The following is a 20,842-nucleotide window of genomic DNA, read 5'->3' as shown; positions in this document are numbered from 1 at the left end:
GCATCAGAAAGGCAAGGTTTCAGATTCATGAATCCAATGCAGGTGGCAGTGACGATGAACATGATTCCAGAGTGGGTGACAAAGTTATCAAGCTGCTGGGAGCAATCGACTTGGTCATGCTTAGCTGTCAGCTTTACTGAGTATAACCATGTGCAAAGGTCCCACAGGACTGCAGCCAATAAAATGAAACACTTCTGTAAGCAGTTCTGAAAATGTTGTCTATTTGCTAACTTCCAAAATTCTTTAGCACGTCAACGAAATATAACCTTTACTATATACCTTCATATATCGTATGCAATATCTCTGGAACTTTTAAAATTAATTTGTGGGTTATGAGCGTCACTGATCAGGTCAACATTTATTGCCCATCCCTAGTTGCCCTTGAGAAGATGGTCATGAGCTGCCTTCTTGAAACACTGCAGTCCCTGAGGTCTAGGTGCACCCACACTGCTGTTAGGGAGGGAATTCCAGGATTTTGACCCAGCGACAGTGAAAGAATGCCAATATACTTTCAAGTCAGGATGGTGAGTGACTTGGAGGGGAATCTCCAGGTGGTGGTGTTCCCAGGTATCTGCTGCTCTTGTCCTTCTAAATGGTGGTGATCATGGATTTGGAAAGTGCTGTCACTGTACTTCAGTAACATGTGAATGTTTATAGAGGAGGTAGAAATCAAGCGGGTTGCTTTGTCCTGGATGGTGTCAAGTTTCTTGGGTGTTTTTGGAGCTGCACCCATCCAGGCAAATGGAGAGTATTTCATTACACTACTGACTTGTGCTTAGTAAATGGTGGACAGGCTTTGGGGAGTCAGAAAGTGAGTTAATTGCTGCAGAATTCCTAGCCTTTGACTTGCTCTGGTAGCCACAGTATTTATATGGCTAATCCAGTTCAGTTTCTAGTCAATGGTAACTCCAAGATGTTGATAGTGGGGGATTTAGTGATGGTAAGGCCATTGAATGTCAAGGGGCAATGGTTAGATCCTCTCTTGTTGGAGATGGTCATTGTCTGGCAGTTGTGCGGCACAAATGTTACTTGCCACTTGTCAGCCCAAGTCTAGATAGTGCCTGGGGTCTGGCTGCATTTGGACATGGACTGCTTTAGTATCTAACGAGTCACAAATGGTACTGAACTTTGTGCAATCATCAGTGAACACCCCCACTGTGAACTGATAATAGAATTGATGATTGATGAAGCAGCTGAAGATGGTTGGGCCTACGACACTCGGTGAAATATACATCAGGAAGTGGTCAATTATGAGTGCGTGTACAAAGAGAAGGGATTGAGATGCACAGAGTGTTGCAGGAACAGAGTTCTTCATTAATTGAGCACAAAATTGGCAATATGGTATAAATGAAAATTACGTACAGAGAAGAAAGGAGAAGCTGCTTTGTAAATTCTTCTTGTTTTACCTCCAATAGCTCGTGAATGTTCTTCCTTTGCCTCCAAGTTAGGAGACTGTGACTTGCTGTTATATTAAGGTACTAAGTTAACAGCTAACTAGCTAATCAAAATATAAATACGGTTAGGTAGATGTGGCAGGGCAGGTGGCGCACCCTGGCTGCAACACGTGGATAGTTGGGAAAAACACAGCCTTGAATATATCTGCACTCAGTGTCTGCAGCTTGAGCAATGTTCTGAAAGACGTACTGGTTAGGTACGTTGATCCGAACAGGCGGCGGAGTTTGGCGACTAGGGAAATTTCACAGTAAACTTCATTGCAGTGTTAATGTAAGCCTTACTTGTGATTAATAAATAAGCATTATGTTAACTTAACCTTGGCTCAGAGTTCCTGATCTGGAGTCATGGGACACTGACACCAGTCAGCAGGGAAAAAGGAGCTATTCTGTTGAAATGTTCTCTACCTAAAACTGCTGCAAACAGTGACCTTGTGAATGATGCAACTAGGGCTGTGGACAGGAATTTAAATTAGGAAAGAGTGGGGGGAGGTAGCTTCAGTTGAAGGAAAATTTAGAAATAAAAGGAGAAAAGTAAAACAAAAGAACACTCTTGCAATTTGGGTAACAACAAATAGAGTGAGATAAGAAGGGAGGGAGAGTTTAATGGTAATAAGACATCGGCAAATAAGATCCACAAAAATAATGGTGATAAAAAATAAAATTAAAAGGTTTTTATCTCAATGCATTAAACATTAAGATAAATAACCGAATGTTGTGAATGGTTATAAATGTTTTGAATCGAATCACTATTACAGAAACATGGAGATAGATTTTTATGGAGTTGAGGAAATTCTGTGGAGGGGTGAAAATAGCGGGTAGAACCCAATTCTGGGATTCCCAGCCCCATTCCCTGGGTTTCCGATTTTCAGGAGTGCCTTTTAAGAGTGTGGGCTGGTTGAGATCACAAGCCCGTATCCTGCATCCTGACCAGGCTCCATTGTGGGGAAAGGCATGTTCTGGTCCTCTGAAATTTTCATGGAATTGCCCTAGCTTTTTAAAGAGTCATTGTTCACGGCACCTCAGAGGTATTGTGAACCACAGTCTGCACAAGGAAACTTTCAAAAAGAAAAGTTCAAAATGTCCACCTCATGCCCTTCATGCAAAGGTTCTCCTACCCACCCACACCCATATCCTCTCATGCCCACTATGCCAAGCTATGGGATGTCCATGCCCATTAACCCACTATGTGCTGTATTTTGCCCAACAAACACCTAAGAGTCAAAGTGGCGTGAAAACCGGAGCGATCCACGCCGGTCTGTCCTGGGTGGACCATACAACAATAATCTTTTGTGCCAGTTCTGGGTGGGCGGGACCTAAACACTCTGATGAGCCTGGCTGCAAAACAATCGGATGCTATTTTGAAAGTGCATCCTGATCTCACAGTGCACTGGGAGATCCCCTCCCCTGATGGACAACGGGACACACCCCCTTATTGGCGGCATGTTTCCCCACCCCAGCATTGGGCACTGGGGCCCTCCCAACTTGTCCCCCCTTCATGATCAGCAACATGACTCCCCTTCATGATCCTGACAAGCCCCACCCCTTCATGCCCCACCCTTTCAAGACCCAGTGTCATTGTCTCCCCCATCACAGCGTCCTGTCATAGACCCAGCTCAGGCCACAACCCCACTCAAGCTTCATCCTCTTGGCACTACCCCGGCACACTGGCAGTGCCCAACTGGCACTGCCAGGGTGTCAGATGGGCATCGCCAGTATGCCAGGTGGACACTTCCAGATGGGCACTGCCCAAGTCATGTTCCCGACCATCTGGGTGTTCAATGGCCTCTGAACCCCTTTTCCACCCCCCTCCCATTCCCCCCACCCCCCAGCAATTATGACTGGTCTCCAGTAGTGGGCGCAATGCAGTTTGTGCCATTAGAAAAGGACTGGGACGTATGCAAATCCTTTAGAATTGGCCGTGGAACCCACTGTTAGACTGGCACGCTATTTTTTGGAATTGGCACGAACTGTGCCAGGCGCAACGAAGCTGGAAAGTCAAACCCATGAACCCAGTGGTGACACTGTGATATGTAAAAAAAGCTTTAGAAAAAACAACCATCCTTTGAGAACATTACACTCAAAAAAATATTTACTCCAGCCCAATAAAAGTGTCAATCATTGAGATCCTTTAAAATTTAGATAGCTGAAACTGAAAGCACATGAAGTCTCTTTGTCCTGTGTAAATAAACATTGTAAAGTTGACAGCATAGATCAGAGAGCCAAAACTGTCAGTCAAGCAATGTTTCCCTGGAACTCAGGTGTTTCAAAAGACTGATGGATTTCTGGGCTTTCAACCATCTTATTATGTATTCTTGACTGAGAGCCCCAGGCATCCATTGGAGTACTAAAATACCAGAGCCAAGGAAAATCTTATTTGATTGTTTAACTGACAGCTCTGGCTCTCTCATTTCTTCTTTCACTCGCAGAGTGTTTATTTCCACAAGATAAAGTGGTACAGCTTCAGTTACTTTAAAGGGTGCGATTGTCAGCAGGAGACCAATAACGGGAATTGCAACCAGTGACTGGACGGTCACAATCTTCCCAGGCCATTTTTTATGCTGTGATCAGCCTCCCCCCAAGTATCAGTGCAAGACCGATCACAATATTCATTTCCTAATTTAAATCCTTTTCGTGAGCTCCGGATGGTATTTTCCGGACTCACTTGGGATTTTCAACCTTGCCAGTGAAGGTCCACACCAGCAGGGATCACAGATGGTCCCCAGCAATGCGTATCAGATGTGATGGCTTCGCTGGTCGGACCAGAAGCCATTGAGGCCACTTGGGAGGCCTGGGGCTGGGGGGCAGTGCCCCTTAGGCAGTGTCGGCCTGGCACCCTAGCACTGCCCACTGAACACTGTGCAGTGCTAAGGGAGCGGGACCTGAGGGGGCATCACGCTGGAGTGTGACCAGGTAGGGGCGGAGGCAGACAATGAGAGGTAGGAGGGGAGGGAAGTGGGAAATTTGCATTGTGGGGTGGGGTCTGGTGGTGGGGCTGGCAATTGGGGATCAGGGCTGACCATCAGAGGTTGGGGCCAGTCATCGGAGGCTAGGGCCAGAGATCGGGATGCCGGCGATAAAGAAGGATGGGGGGGCAGGTGGGGGGGCGGGTGGGGGGGGCATGTCAACCGATCTCCCAGAATATTGGGAGATTGTCGCATACCCAATGACCCCTTCAGCAGTCTGCTGCCGGCTTCTCCAGTGGGATTAGGCCACTCCCCCCCCCCACCTGGTGTGATTCTCATGATGGTCTCTGTATTGCACAGACTTCCGTAAATTCCTTTCACTCAGCTTGCCCAATAAACAGGTGGAAAAATCTCCCATTTTCCCACCCGTTGGGCACTTAGATTGATTTTAGGAAAATCACTCCCATTGGGAGTGGACGATTGACACTTTTATTGTCCTGAGCGTTTTTTTTAAGGAAGGTGAAAGTTATGAATGAGATACTTTTTAAAAGCCTTTTTAAACATATTATGGTCACTTGTGAATTCATTGGTTCTATACTGTGTAATGTAGGTGAATGGTTATGGAAATGCCATATTTTGGTAAGGGGACTAAGGAGCCATAGGGAATGGGGAGGGGGGTGAATGAGGTGGGATGGATAGAAAGGGAAGAATCTGGTGGGGTGGGGATGGGGGGATTACAGTTAGAACTGGTGGGCCTTACATTTTCCATTTTAACTTGGACCAAGTCCCTTACTATCGAGATGGGCCTTTTAAACAGCTAGCCTTGGCGCTCAGTAGCCCCCATGGTTAACTCCAAACACTTTGGTGGGTTGGTTTGCCTGACTTCATCCTGCACCTTCCTGCACAAACACCTCCCATGCACCCCCACAGCACCCCCCTCCCCCCACTCCTACCCACCCACCTCCGCCACCACAACAATGGAAGTCTGATCTTTCCTGGCACTAGAAATGGTCTGAAAACATTGGTGGGAGAAGGTTATAGACCCCCAACAGTAGCTAGACCAACAGTAAGAAGTAAGGAACAACAGGAGCTTCTCAACAAAGCAATGCCATAATTATGGGTGACTTCCATCTTCATATGAATTGGACCAATCAAATTGTCAAAGGTTGCCTGGAAGATATGTTTGTACACTAATGCTTTTGTGACAGTTTCTTGGAGAATTAGATTATGGAAACAACTGGGGATAAAGCTAATTTAGATTAACTATTGTACAATAAGACAGGGTTAATTAGTAACTTTACAGTAAAAGATTCATTGGGAATAAGTGATCATAATGCAATTGAATTCCACGTTAACTTCATTCCTGGAAGGATTGAAAGCACAATAGAGGTAGGAACCATACAACTGCATGAAATGGCAGGGTGCTACAGTTCCTAGAGAAAAGAAATTCACACAATCATTCAGATCAGGAAACGGATGAGCCCATAAATCTGAAGCTGTAGTTAGATACGAAAGCACACAGTAACATCATCCTGCTTAGACTATCTCAGAAAATCTCTTCTAAACAGGTGAAAGGAAATAGTTTCCCAAGAAAGATGCTCTGAAATTGAGCATTGTCATGCCATTGGCATTTTTGATGGCTAAAAACAGCCCAAATCAGAGAGGTACCACAAAGTAAACATGTTAATAATGTTTTGTGTCCTGGAAACAAATGGTCCTGTTGTCTCAGAGTTGAGAAATTGCTGTAGGCTGCAGCTGATCTTAATAAACGGTGGCACAGTGGTTAGCACTGCTGCCTCACAGCGCTAGGGATGCGTCTTCAAATCCTGGCTTGGGTAACTGTCTGCACGTTCTCCCCGTTTCTGCGTGGGTTTACTCTGGGTGCTCTGGTTTCCTCCCATACTCAAAAGACATGCTGGTTAGGTGCATTGGCCATGCTAAATTCTCCCTCAGTGTACCTGAACAGGTGCCGGAGTGTGGCAACTCGGGGATTTTCACAGTAACTTCAGTGCAGTGTTAATGTAAGCCTACTTGTGACAGTAATAAGATAAACTTGAACTTAAACCATGAGATGAAGGTTGAAAGATGTACACCCATTGAAAACCACCCTCTGATCAAATGCAAACAGTGATTGCCAGTCCCAGAACCCACAGATTAGGTAAATTCCTGAGAGACTGAGGGATAATGGGCAAAGTAAAATGAATGGGTTGCAGTCAGATATTAAAATTCTCAAAGCCAACATTGAAAGACACAAAGAGTTGTCGACAGAAAAGGAACAAGAGCTAATTCAGAAAGTTCAGGCTGCCAAAGAAGATTTCCAGAAACTTGCAGCATGCCACGTTGAAAAGTTGGAACCGTAGCATAAAGATGCTGAGCTGGAAAAGCTGAAGACTGAGCAGGACATCACTGTAATATCGTCTAAGAGCTGAGCATTTTGTTATGCTCCTCTCTCTCCTGCACTCTCTATAAATATAGTTCAAAAATGGCTTCCTGCAGTTGAGTATAGATTAGTCTTAGTGCAATAAATAGCAGTAAGGTGATGAGGATTGGATGGAATTCTGTTTTTAGACTTCATTTGAGAAATTAAGGATTGAAACACAATATGACATACTTTTTGGAACTTCCAAAGTTTATGTTTAGGAAGTAACAGCAATTTGGAAGATTGCTCTGTGTGTGCGCATTGTTTTCAAGTACACAGTGAGGGCTTGGTACGTAATTGAAAAAATGTCACTGAAGATATATTTGGGGACATTGGGGGAATTCAATCCCAATAAGGAGGACTGGTGTAATTATGAAATAAGGTTATTTGGCTAAAAGTGAATAGAATAGGCAATAAGGATAAAGTAAATATTTTCCCAACCTTTGTGGTGCCAGATGCTTCTGAGGTAGTGTCTAACCAATCTAACCTGCAAGACCCCATGAAATATTCTGAAACTAATGAGATTCTGGGCTCATGGCATGACTAAGAATGAGTCTGCACTGAGAGTGACATTCTATCAAATGAAGCAATTGCCAAGTTTTTACTTTTACAGATTAGATTCTTAAATTAACAAAAGTATCATGAACAGATAATTGTTGTATTACAGGTTTTAAGGACAATTATTATAAGGGACATTTGTGTTCTCAAACCTTTGCACAGGCTTTACAAAAGCCTTTTTAAAAACAAAAGTATAGATAGACAACATGGCACTTTCCAGTGTTTATTCAAACCTTATCAGAATTTCCAGAGCTGTCTACAAAGAATCATTTAAAAATGCAAGGTACCCTCCAGAGATGTCCATTGATGTCTAAAAGATGTAAAAATAAAACCTTTTACTTCTGAGAGAACAGGAGACAGGAAGGACTCCTACAAAAGATTGCAGTTTAATTGATTTCTTTGCTTCGTGGAACAATGACTTGCCTAAATTAACATAGCAGCCATTTTGTGGTTTTGAATTATAAAAAGGGCTGGAAGAAGCCATTGGTGGTGTGGCAGGTTTGAGAGACACAACCAACATACAGCTGTCAGCTAAAGCACATGTGAGAGCTAGGGTTCCTTGCCACCTGGAGCTGCAGAGGAAGGTGCCCAGAAGGAAAACATCACAGTTCTTCTGAAGAAAAAAGAAACTGGGCAATTTGAAAGTGGCATACTGGCAGAACCCATAAAGAAAAATGATCTTCACTCGCTTCCCAAAGCTACTGAGCTGCTGAATCCACCTGTAATGGAAACCCCTAGACACTCGCTTATACAAGTCATCGCAGCTGCTGAACATGATTTCAAGTTTCAAACCATTCACTTTGGAAAGAATGAACTATTTCAAGCCAATAGTGCTATTTCACAGAGACTGATTTGAAATCTCATCTTTAAGTATCTTTTGTCTTAATTTGCATTTTATTCTTTGTACCTGTAATTTTAGTTGATAATTTGATCACTTTTTACTTAAATAACTCTGGATGTAGTTTTTGTAATAAACTAAATACCTTGTTTAAAATTAAAGCTTATCTGCCGGCTTATCATTAAATTGATGCCATCGTTTAGTACGCACACACACAAATTCTTAGTTCACAGGCCACTTTAAGGAAACACCTTTTACATGTGGTTGAGACAGAAAGCCTCTCAGCACTGTAGGTAATGTGCAAACTTAGAAATTGACCTTAGAGACATGTATGTCAGAGGCCTATTGAACAAGAAAGTCCAGGCCTAGCTTTTGAGGAAAGGCCATAAGTTGACATGGAAGCAGTCCTGCAATGAGGCCACAGCCATGGACATGGCAGCAAGGGATAGTTGCAAATTGCAGGGAGTTCTTTTCCTGAGCAGCAGGCAAGGTACAGTGGATTTCAACAAAGTCCAGGCTGTGACAGCCAAATTCACAGTCTCAGAGTCAGAACATTGCCATGGTAGCCGCCATCTATTTCTATCCCATATTTCCAGTCAAAGTGTGATCCCTGTGGAAAAGTGGATCATATTCAGATCGCATGTTGACATAGTGGAAATAGTAATGCTCCAGGTCATGGCAAAACTCCAGGTCACAGTCATGCAGCAGATCAAGGTCATGGTAAATCTAAAGCTAGTTCTGGAGTCAGGAAGTCCTCAGATGTGCATCTGCCAGATAAAGTAGAAGTTATCGATATTGAGCAGGAAGACAAGAGCCGTGCTCAGTCAGAAAGCAAGAGAAGCAGCATATGGAAGGTGAGAGTAATCAGGCTGACAATATAATTCCAGTGCCCACAGTAAAAATGAAAGTCAGAGATTCACAACTTACTTTCATTAGTGATACCGCTGCAGCCATGTCTGTTATCTTAGGAGAGTACAAGAAATCTCTAAGTCATATTCCTTTACGCAAAACTGTCAAACTGTTTATTTATCTAATAATAAAATACAATGATGCATCCTAATACTTGCTATTGGGAGTTCAGGAGTGAACAAATCTTCCAGATGGGAAGGAATTGGCTTTGAACGTATAGTAAAACTGAGCTGAGTGGCTTTTTTGATTAGAAATAAAGTACCGAAAGGTACCAAAACAAAGAGGGAACACGGGTCTCTCACCGGAATTCCAGCTGACGGCTGAGATCCTTATCGCCTCCATAAAATTCCACCAATAAATGTTTATTGCTGATAAACTCACAGGTAATTTCTCTCTTCTTTTCTGCCAGTTGGAACTTCTCTCCTTTTAAATCTGTACCATTCCATCCCAATCTCCCATTTCTAAAAATACTTTCTGCTGATATTTCCTTCAGTAAGAAGTCCCATAACACCAGGTTAAAGTCCAACAGGTTTATTTGGTATCAAGGGCTTTTCGAGCGCTGCTCCTTCATCAGGTGAGCTTCATTCATCAGGTGAGCTCCTTCATTCACCGAGTGAAGAAGCAGCGCTCCGAAAGCCCGTGATACCAAATAAACCTGTTGGACTTTAACCTGGTGTTGTGAGACTTCTTACGGTGCCCCCCCCCCCCCCCAATCTAATGCCAGCATCTCCACATCATGATATTTCCTTCTGCAGAACTGACTTATTATTCACTGATTAAAGACCACAGAAAGATATGAAACACATCTTTTAATTAACTTTACTGAACTGACCATTGCTGAAGTTCATTCTTTATTCAATAATTCAGTGGTTACTCCATTTAAATTGATTCATATTTCCTTACTTAACAGGTAGAAGCTAAAGGTTACTATTACTACAACATAAAAGAAAATCAATAACTGTTGTACAGCTCAGGTACATCCTCATTATTCCTTTGCTTACATGCCTGACCTGCTGAGCACATTTTCTGAGCATAATTTCTATTTAGCAACATATAACTGACATAAAAAAGAGATTTCCAGCCCCAAACCTTCCCTTCTCTCACCCCTCACCCCCATCCCCATCTTTTGCTTCCCACATGTTAGAAATCATAGAATCATAGAAATCCTACAGTGCAGAAGGAGGCCATTCGGCCCATCGAGTCTGCACCGACCACAATTCCACCCAGGCCCTACCCCCACATATTTACCTGCTAATCCCTCTAACCTACACATCTCAGGACTCTAAGGGGCAATTTTTTTTTTAACCTGGCCAATCAACCGAACCCACACATCTTTGGACTGTGGGAGGAAACCGGAGCACCCGGAGGAAACCCACGCAGACACGAGGAGAATGTGCAAACTCCACACAGACAGTGACCCAAGCTGGGAATCGAACCCAGGTCCCTGGAGCTGTGAAGCAGCAGTGCTAACCACTGTGCTACTGTGCCGCCCCTGAGAGAGTGAGATAAACCAGTTTATCCACTCTATTTTTCGAAACACTATGTATCCCTGAATTTTATATTTATATTAAATATGGTTTAATCCATGTTTCTGATACTCCCATCACATTGTAAATCCCGAGTGGCACAATAACCTCCAATTTTAGCATCTGTTTTTAATACTTCGAGCATTATGAACAAAGATATCATAGACTTGCCTCCTTTCACACTTCCTTTGAGCTTATCATAGAGTCCCTACAGTGCAGAAAGAGGCGATTCGGCCTAACGAGCCTGCACTGACAACAATCCCATCCAGGCCCTATCCCCGTAACCCCACATATTTGCCCTGCTAATCCCCCTGACACTAAGGGTCAATTTGCATGGCCAATCCACCTAACCCACACATCTTTGGACTGTGGGAGGAAACCAGAGCACTCAGAGGAAATCCATGCAGACACGGGGCGAACGTGCAAACTCCACGCAGAGAGGCCGGAATTGAACCCGGGTCCCTGTCGCTGTGAGGCAGCAGTGCTAACCACTGTGCCACCATGCCTTTGAGCTTATTTATTCCTTGTTGGAGGGAAATGTGATGTCAATTGTAGACCGAGTGGTCAAATGATAACATGATGATGCGGATACAAAGGTGGTCATGTGTCGGGAGCATGGGAGTTATCCCTAGGAATATGGGCAGAGTACAAGTATGAAGCAGCTGCTAAGCTGGGGAATAAACTACTCTTCATTATAAGTTCTTGTTGCCTCTGTTTCGGGAACCCAACACATTTACATGGCGTCAGGAGTTGGCAGTATGGCACAAGAATTTTGCTGCATTGACCTGCTCATCTTTGATGAAAACATAGAGACAGTTGGGAAAAGTCCAAATAGGAGTGGCATATTTACTGCAATGCTGCATTGTCTGACAAGTTGAAAAATGGTAAACACAGTAAGAAGTCTAACAACACCAGGTTAAAGTCCAACAGGTTTATTTGGTAGCAAAAGCCACTAGCTTTCGGAACAGGCTGTTCCTTTGTCAGGTGGGTGGGAGTTCCCACCCCACCTGACGAAGGAACAGCCTGTTCCAAAAGCTCGTGGCTTTTGCTACCAAATAAACCTGTTGGACTTTAACCTGGTGTTGTAAGACTTCTTACTGTGTTTACCCCAGTCCAACGCCGGCATTTCCACAGTTGAAAAAGGTACAGGCTTATATCTGATTAAACTTAGCAGGCCCCAAAGCTATCAAGGAATTTGAGTCATTTATTTTCCAAATAGTGGAGGACATAAAGGACTTTGAAATAACTCTAAAGAAGTCCAAGAAGACTCCCATTTAAAAAGAGAATCCTCAACATACCTGTGCTTAATTCAACAAACCAAAGAGCAGATGAATCAACACAATCTTACACAGCCACGCTGAAAATCTTGGTGAAGAAATGTGCATTTGAAACTCTCATTGATGAACTAATCAGGGATCAAATGGTTTGTGGAAATCACCGCGATTTAGTCCACAAGCAGCTGCTGTAAGATAAACTTGTTACAAACAGCCATTAGCATCTGCATGTTAAATGAACAAGCAGGAAAAAAAGCAGAGATTTTAGGAGAGAAACAGAAGTATTTGCAAAAGTAGGCTCCACCTACAGAGTCCAGCGCTCTCCGAACAGACAGTTTGTTTTTTATATGTATAGGATGCAACAAATGTGGTAAATGGAATCACTTCACTAAATGCTGCAGATTGAAACCATGGCAGCCTGCCTTTGCCATCGGCAACATGGCAGCTGGTCTGTCCTCCAGGGGTACGAGCATTGGTAAGGTGAATGCACTGGAGCTCAGCCAAAGCAGTAAAGCTACAGAGCTTCCAATAACACTCTACTGTGAGAGTGTTGACACAGTCACAGAAAAGGGTGAGATCATCACCACCCTCAATCTGGTTTGGAGTAACGCAAGACTGAAGATAAAGATTGGCACTGGAGCAAAGTGTAACGTATTGCCCAGCCAACTGTTCTAGGAATTAGACCTATATACAGCACCAGATCCCAGCGCCCAGATACAAGTTGTGGCTTATGACAGACACACCATCCACACCATATGTGTAGCAACTCTCCTGTGCACACAGGGCAGTTTCAAGTTTCATATAGTTGACCAGACTGTGCCACTATTAGGTTTTTGGGCCAACATCACACTGGGACTCATTCAATTTGGTTCAGAGGTACATGCTCTGCAACTCCAGGTCATAGAAATGATGGCAGCACCTTAACCTTGACATTTACTAAACAGGAGGTTAAAGTGTGATGGTAGTCTATCACTTTCCTGAAAACTACAAATCTGCCTTCGCATTTGAATTGCATTCCATTGTTTATCAGTAACATTCTTTCTTACAGACATTTTGCAGATGGACATCTTTTTCCCAACAGAGGAATACTGTGCCACTTTCATGACTCATAATATCTCTAGTATTATAACAAGAACTCACTTTTGTAACCTACCAACAAGAAATTCAATCCAAACTTGGAGTTTCCCATAAATTTGAAATTTTGCAATATTCATGCAAATACCAAGCTAGCTGCATAGTGTTCTCAAATATTGTGGGGATCAGAATATCCACAAAATATCAAAGCTGGAAGGATGTGAAAGCTTTGGAAGGGAAACAGCAGAGATTTATTAGAAGTGTTCCAGGGATGAAGAATTATAGCTAATGGATGGACTGCAGATGCTGTTGTTGCTCTTCATCCAGCAGACAAGCCTAAGAGGAGATTTGGTAAAGGTATTTGAAATCAGGGATGCTTTAGCTAGAGTAAAGAAAGGGAACTGTTTCCCGTGGCTAGGGCTCAATAACCACAGGGAACAGATTTAATATGCAGGGAAAAGAAGGAAAGGCGACATGAGGATAAACATTTTACACAATTAGTGGTTGGATTCAGAAGGCACAGCCAGAATGGGTGGTGGAAACTGATCCATCACTGAATCATACAGTGCAGAAGAGGCCTTTCAGCCCATCGTGTTCTGCACCGACACACGAGAAGCACCTGACCTCCCACCTCATTCCATTTACCAGCACTTGGCCCATAGCCTTGAATGTTATGACATGCCAAGTGCTCATCCAGGTACTTTTTAAAGGATGTGATAAATGCTTGAAGGAGACAAATCGACAGGGATACATGAGGAAAGAGCAGAATAATGGTCAAACAAGATTGCCCTATAAAAGAATTGATGCAGGCTCGATGGGCTGAATAGTCTCCTTTCATGCTGTTTGCTGATTCTGAGATTTATCATTATGTTAATTTGCATCTTTGACTTAAATTGTCTCCTGCATTATGTTTGGTTCGACTGCTAAGCTGTAAACAAACACACATTAAACCTAGACAGAAAGTGTTCGCAAGAATCATATTCTATTCAAATAATCAACTCTGTTTCCCTCTCTACAGACGCTGCCAGACCTGCTGAGTATTCCTCGCATTTTCTGTTTTTATTTCAGATTTTCAGCATCCACAGTGTTTTGCTTTTACTGCGCATTAACCCTGATTAGGATATTCTGCATAAACATGTTTAATAATTGAACATTTGGTGGTTTCCAGAAAAGATAGCAAAATTGTTATTTACTCATTGCTGAAAAAAATTAAAAGGAGCGGAGAATAACATGTAAATTATGTTCCTGCTGGGATTTCTGCAATATGGCACAAATGCTTCAGGAAAATTGGCAAACTTGCTGAGGATAAGCCAGAAACAATCTTGAAATTTGCGAAGAGTAGTTGTATCGTTTAACCGTTTAATTGATTCTTCTATTTTTACAGTATCCAAATGTTTTACATCAGATTTATTATAAAAGCGGAAGACAAGGGAAATCGAGCTATTTATCCCAAAGGATGAATGATACAATGTCCTTTGGAGAAATGGATGATGGAATACAAAAATAAAATGGTACGTTAAATTGAGGATGACAATGCCCGGGGCCATTTTTTCACATGGCCACTTCCAGTTGCCCAAGGGAAGTTATAACTAAATTTGGCACAATCTGCTCAGAATTCAGTGCAAACAGTTCAATAAATTTGCCAGAAATGTCAAGGAGAGACTGAAAGTCCTGATGAGAGAAGTAAAGGACACACACACACTGCCAACCTCCAGGAAGGCATCACTCAGAACCATCTGCTTAAGAGATCACCAAGGTAGAGACTATCTGTGAGAAGCTGTGGTAATAAAATGGAACAAATGATTATATGCATGGCATCACAATACAATTAAATATTCATGGCATGAATCTACTTTCCAACAGATGCCTCATCATGGTTAAGTAGACTATTTGTGCAACTAATTGGATCCTACTAGAAAGCCTGATGTGAAAAACAAATATCTGCTTTGTTGTGGCTTGGATTGAAAGCAAGGCCCCAATTTTAACTCCCATCACTTGACAGAAACTGAGGGAGAGAGGGGGTACTGTTAAAATATGGCAAGGCACTAGCCTGACCTCAATCCTGCTGTCTTTCCCTTCTTGTCTCAATATTAACCTGGGCTTATTAATAGAAGCATGAGCCAGTTTCAAATATGCAGATTGGGATTAATTCATCAAAATCCAATCTGTAATTTCACCCTGAAGTCTGAGCACTTGGCTCGAGATGGGGTGGCGGGGGTGGGGAGAGAGACACTCTCAACCTCCCCACCAGGTAAAGCTGGTGGGAGGTGGATCCTGGGCCAGATGACATCCAGAAAGTAAGTTTTAAAGTTTTATGTTGTGTTTTGTGTGGCCCAGGAGGGGCATTAGTGCTCCTCTAAGTTTCCCATAGAAACTTGGACAGATTCTTCACCACCGCCTCCTCCCTGTCCCAACCATCGCCAGAGGACTCCCCAAATGCCTAGTGGCTACCTTCCCCCCCACTTCCTGAGTCCTGTCTTTAGCCTTCCACTCCCTCTCACATGGACCCCCGTTGCCCCCTCCTGCTGCCATATGCACACTCCCGGCCCAACAGCCAGGTAGTTATTCTGTCTGGCTATCGGGTGGAATTCTGCGCAGATTTATTTATGTAAAGGCCATGCACTGAGATTGGTGGATCATCCATACCCAGGCCTTGCTAGATTCATTGCCCACCACCAGCTTACCACACATCCTTCCCATGCCCCCTATCAAAATTGAGGTCAGAAAGAGTCAGACGTTCTGACTTGACATGAGCATCTTGACAGTTACCTGGATGTCCAAAACTAGATTGTTCAAAATGAGCCTTTTGGCAAAATTGGATAATGATTGTGTGGACTTTAAAATGATGGATGAAGTATGACCTCAGTCAGTGTTGTTGAAAAGTCCTCAATTCATTAGGGTGGTGCACAATTTGCTGAGGAAGCTTATACCGCCAGAGAACTAGAAGGTCAGGTTTGAGAAAAATGCACTGTAAGTGAACACTCTCTGGTTAAGGGATTGATAACAGTTCTTTTCCTATCCTATGTGGATTTGTTCTTTAAAATAGCCGTTTCTGAAGAGAGTAACTTTGCATCATTGTGGTGGCACAGTAAGCTGTTAGCTCCCGTGATTATGTTCTCTTCATAGTAGCAGTTTTCAGATCACTGGAAATTAGTGACTGGGATTGGACTATTAATTTGCACAGGTATTCTTCAATGTGAATACTTAAGAGGTATACTTGGTTGGAAAAATAAATCTATTATTTGCTCCATTTTATGGTTTAGCAAAAATCAGAATATACAGGAATTGTAGAGGGAGAAAGACACTAGTAGGTGTGGTATATAGGCCCCCAAATAATAATGTTGAGGTAGGGAGGGCTATAAACAAGCAGATAAGGGATGCGTGTAAAAACGGAACGGCAATAATCATGGGGGACTTCAACATGCACATTGACTGGCAGACTCAAGTCGGTACGGGTGGAATGGAGGAAGAGTTCTTAGAATGCTGTCGGGATAGTTTCCTTGAACAGCATGTTACGGAACCGACGAGGGAACGAGCTATTTTGGATCTGGTATTGTGTAACGAGGTAGGTAGAATTAAGGATCTTATTGTGAAGGACCCTCTTGGGTCCAGTGACCACAATATGGTCGAATTTCTGATTCAGATGGAAGAGGAGAAAGTTTGGTCCCAAACCAATGTCCTCTGTTTGAACAGAGGGAAATATGATAGGATGAGGGATGAATTGGCTAAGGTAGACTGGGAGAGCAGGCTGGCAGGTAGGATAGCTGAGGAACAGTGGAGGATTTTTAAGGAGATCCTTTTCAGTTCTCAGCAAAAATATATTCCAGCAAAAAACAAGGATTGTAAGAAAAGGGAGAACCAGCCGTGGATAACGAAGGAAATAAAGGAGAGTATTAAAATAAAAACAGCTGCGTACAGAGTGGCCAAAAATAGTGGAGAAACAAGTGATTGGGAAAAATTTAAGAAACAACAAAGAGAGACTAAGAAAGCGATAAAGAAAGGAAGGATAGACTATGAAGCTAGGCTAGCAATTAATATAAAAAATGATAGTAAAAGTTTTTATAAATATATAAAAAGGAATAGAGTGGCTAGAGTGAATGTTGGACCCTTGGAGGACGAGAGGGGGGAGTTAATAGTGGGAAATGAGGATATGGCTGAGTCTTTAAATAAGTTTTTTGTGTCGGTCTTCACGGTGGAGGACACAAATAGTTTGCCAAATATTAACGATAGAGGGTTGGCAGCAGGAGAAATACTTAATACGATTAATGTTACCAGAGAGGCAGTGCTGGGTAGACTAATGGGACTGAAGGTGGACAAGTCCCCGGGTCCGGATGGAATGCATCCCAGGGTATTGAAAGAAATGTCAGAGGTAATAGTGGATGCGTTAGTGATTATTTATCAAAACTCGTTGCATTCTGGGGTAGTGCCGGTTGATTGGAAAACGGCTAATGTTACGCCGCTGTTTAAAAAAGGAAGGAGACAAAAGGCGGGTAACTATAGGCCGGTCAGCTTAAGGTCTGTAGTAGGGAAAATGCTGGAATCCATTATTAAAGAGGAGATAGCAGGGCATCTGGATAGAAATGGTTCGATCAATCAGACGCAGCATGGATTCATGAGGGGAAAGTCGTGCTTGACGAACATGTTGGATTTTTATGAAGATGTGACTAGGGCGGTTGATGGAGGAGAACCGGTGGATGCGGTGTTTTTGGATTTCCAAAAGGCGTTTGATAAGGTGCCCCATAAAAGGCTGCTGAAGAAGATTAGGGCACACGGAGTTGGGGGTAGTGTGTTAAAGTGGATTGGGGACTGGCTATCCGACAGGAAGCAAAGAGTCGGAATAAATGGGTGTTTTTCCGGTTGGAGGAAGGTAACTAGTGGCGTGCCGCAGGGATCGGTACTCGGGCCGCAACTGTTTACCATTTAGATAGATGATCTGGAGGAGGGGACGGAGTGTAGGGTAACGAAGTTTGCAGACGACACAAAGATAAGTGGAAAAGTGAATCATGTGGAGGACGGAGAAGATCTGCAGAGAGATTTGGACAGGCTGAGTGAGTGGGCGAGGATATGGCAAATGGAGTATAACATTGATAAATGCGAGGTTATACACTTTGGAGGAAATAATAACAAATGGGATTACTATCTCAATGGAAACAAATTAAAACATGCTACCGTGCAAAGGGACCTGGGGGTCCTTGTGCATGAGACGCAAAAGCCCAGTCTGCAGGTACAACAGGTGATCAAGAAGGCAAATGGGATGTTGGCCTATATTGCGAGGGGGATAGAATATAAAAGCAGGGATGTCTTGATGCACCTGTACAGGGCATTGGTGAGGCCGCAGCTGGAATACTGTGTGCAGTATTGGTCCCCTTATATGAGGAAGGATATATTGGCATTGGAGGGAGTGCAGAGAAGGTTCACCAGGTTGATACCGGAGATGAGGGGTTTGGATTATGAGGAGAGGCTGAGGAGATTGGGTTTGTACTCGTTGGAGTTTAGAAGGATGAGGGGGGATCTTATGGAGACTTATAAGATAATGCGGGGGCTGGATAGGGTGGAGGCGGAGAGATTCTTTCCACTTAGTAAGGAAGTTAAAACTAGAGGACACAGCCTCAAAATAAAGGGGGGTCGGTTTAAGACAGAGTTGAGGAGGAACTTCTTCTCCCAGAGGGTGGTGAATCTCTGGAATTCTCTGCCCACTGAGGTGGTGGAGGCTACCTCGCTGAATATGTTTAAAGCGCGGATGGATGGATTCCTGATCGGTAAGGGAATTAAGGGTTATGGGGATCAGGCGGGTAAGTGGTACTGATCCACGTCAGATCAGCCATGATCTTATTGAATGGCGGGGCAGGCTCGAGGGGCTAGATGGCCTACTCCTGCTCCTATTTCTTATGTTCTTATGTTCTTACAGATGTTTTTTTTTAAACTGAAAACTGTTTTGTATAAAAGCTGAATGATGGCGAAAAAGAGACGATTTTTATGGATCACGAAAATGTTTGTGCTTAGGAGTCTCAGCCTATGCCTGACACAAACTGGAGAAATTACAAAATCTGTAGGAAAATTATGAAGGCAATTGTAACCAATCAACTTATGACATTGACACATACATCCAACAGAGGTAATCAGTTCCAGGAAGGCAGAAGCACATTTTAAATGGCTCAATGTAAAATAGCAAAAGAAAATTGTTATACAATTATAAAAAGCTTAAGGTATACAGTTTTCGCTCAGCAATATTTCAGGATGTCATGAGGCAATGCAAATAGAAAAGCACAAAACATTATTTGAGCTACACTATGTTAGCTTCTGTGCACAGTCTAACCATACACTGAGTAAAAGCTGTAATCCTCGCTACCAAATTCTTAGCCAAGAATAAAATAGATGCTGAATTTTCTCATTCTTTGACCTCCATATGTTTACAATAAGTGGTCACCATGCAACAAATTCACATCTGCTCTGAACAAAAGGAAGCACCACTGCTATTCAGTAATAAATCAAATCAAAAACTTTTATCTATGAAATTGGACTTGTGCCCAAAACAGACAGTGAAGGGATTGTTTTGCGTGCCAGAACCTGGCAACCTAAAGCCTAATCTAAAGTCACCCTTGGGCCTCATTTGTATTGAACAGGACTGTTGCAAATGCCAATTGGGTATCAGATGTTGAAGAGCTCTCACGCTGATGCCTTTTGGCTTCAATTTAATGAGGACTCTTTGGTGCCACACTCAGTTAGAGCCTTTGGTGTCTCGAAGTTCCATGTCTCAGTCATAGAGTGCTCTCTCTGGTGTGAACAAGAACAAAGAACAAAGAACAATACAGCACAGGAACAGGCCCTTCGGCCCTCCAAGCCCGCGCCGCTCCCCGGTCCAGGATTGAATCCTGAATCCAGGATCCCCGCCCAATTTTCCAGCCTATCTACATACCAATATCCTATCCACCGAGCTGTCCCTCACAGCTACGATGCTTTGTTCATTACAACCTCTTAACTCACCCCCACCCCCCCATTCCAGACCATGTGATCTCCAGGGAGAGGCGAAAACCCAGAGTGAAAAACCCCAGGGCCAATATGGGGAAAAAAAATCTGGGAAATTCCTCTCCGACCCCCTGAGGCGATCGAAACGAGTCCAGGAGATCACAATGGCCCTGATCGGAAAATGCTTCCCAACCCTAGTCATTTCCACTTCCACGAACACCATATGAATTCCCTGCCCCCGAGACAGGTTCCCAACTATCCGCAGTCTCGCTCTGTACTGGCACCAGCAAGATGATCATAGAATGAAACCTTGAAACGAGAAACAAGGAACAATTAGCCCGCACCGCTCCCTGGTCCAGACTAGACCATTCTTTTGTATCTCTCCATTCCCACTCCATTCATATAGCTGTCTAGATAAGTCTTAAACGTTCCCAGTGTGTCCGCCTCCACCACCTTGCCCGGCAACACATTCCAGGCCCCCACGACCCTCTGTGTGAAATATGTCCTTCTGATATCTGTGTTAAACCTCCCCCCCTTCACCTTGAACCTATGACCCCTCGTGAACGTCACCACCGACCCGGGGAAAAGCTTCCCACCGTTCACCCTATCTATGCCTTTCATAATTTTATACACTGATTCTTCATATTTTTTGTGGTGGTTTGATTTAAGCCATTGCAAAGTGTCATTAAGTGTCATTAAGATTAATCATATTAGTGTGGGACTGAAGTCACATCTAGGCCATAGAGATAAAGATGACAGCTTCTGTTTCCATTAATGAACCAGTCAGATTCTATGACAATCCAACAGCTTCATTGGGCAGAATCTTTCTCTCTGGGATGAAGGCCTGTTGCAGGGATAGGGACTGGCAGTTCTTCATGCAGTAGAGGTCGCTGGGAATTTGCACCATATTGCATGACCCGG

This window comes from Mustelus asterias, chromosome 10 (assembly GCF_964213995.1).
Source record: "Mustelus asterias chromosome 10, sMusAst1.hap1.1, whole genome shotgun sequence".
Taxonomy (NCBI): domain Eukaryota; kingdom Metazoa; phylum Chordata; class Chondrichthyes; order Carcharhiniformes; family Triakidae; genus Mustelus; species Mustelus asterias.
Note: the sequence above shows the minus strand (reverse complement) of the source record.